The sequence below is a fragment of the Branchiostoma belcheri genome, unplaced genomic scaffold (assembly GCF_001625305.1).
Source record: "Branchiostoma belcheri isolate BF01 breed outbred unplaced genomic scaffold, Haploidv18h27 scaffold22, whole genome shotgun sequence".
Lineage (NCBI taxonomy): Eukaryota > Metazoa > Chordata > Leptocardii > Amphioxiformes > Branchiostomatidae > Branchiostoma > Branchiostoma belcheri.
In genome coordinates this window covers 1,956,433-1,957,185 of record NW_017803713.1, presented here as the reverse complement: position 1 = coordinate 1,957,185, position 753 = coordinate 1,956,433, and positions in this window count along the sequence as shown.

The following is a 753-nucleotide window of genomic DNA, read 5'->3' as shown; positions in this document are numbered from 1 at the left end:
AATTATGACAAATATGGATATAATTTGCATAATTATGGGAAATTTTATAAATCAGCTGCATTCCATGATAGGACAATTAAAGCTTGTGACATTGGTAATTGACAACGAGAGAAACACAGGACGATATTGATTATGTTAATAATGACCTAATTTGCATAATTAATGAGAAAATTTTATAATTATGTAATGATAACTGCCTGGAATTTCATACTTGTGGTATTTGAAAGTTAAATTGAGGTGAACATCGTTAAACATAATTTATTCAAATCAGGACCTCATTTGCATAATTTATTAGGAAATGCTAGAATGCATTGTTTGTTAATATAAGACTGTTTTTTTGGTTGAGATTATGATAAAATGATAATTAATGAAAATTAGGTTCCTATTTATTAAATCAGGGGGGAATAATCTAATCTATAATTTGTCAGTCATAAAGATTAACATCATTTGGCGAAGGTATGAGATCGGGGAACTCTAGTATGGGAAATACACACGTTGAATAGGTCCATCTTCCTCTACTTCCTGAGTCACTACACTAGTCTAGTAAAGCGTGCAGGGTCTATCTGTGAAGTTGAATTTCCAACTTCTACATTTTTACAGAAGACTATTCTGGTAGAATCGCGGGATTTGGCCGCTGTTTTTACTGCCCTCTCATGAGAGACTTAATCGAATCCAACCGAGCGACGGGTACTGTGGGGCGGTGTATCTGCGTGGGCCGGTTGGACTTGAATACGGGACTATTGTCGCTAGCGG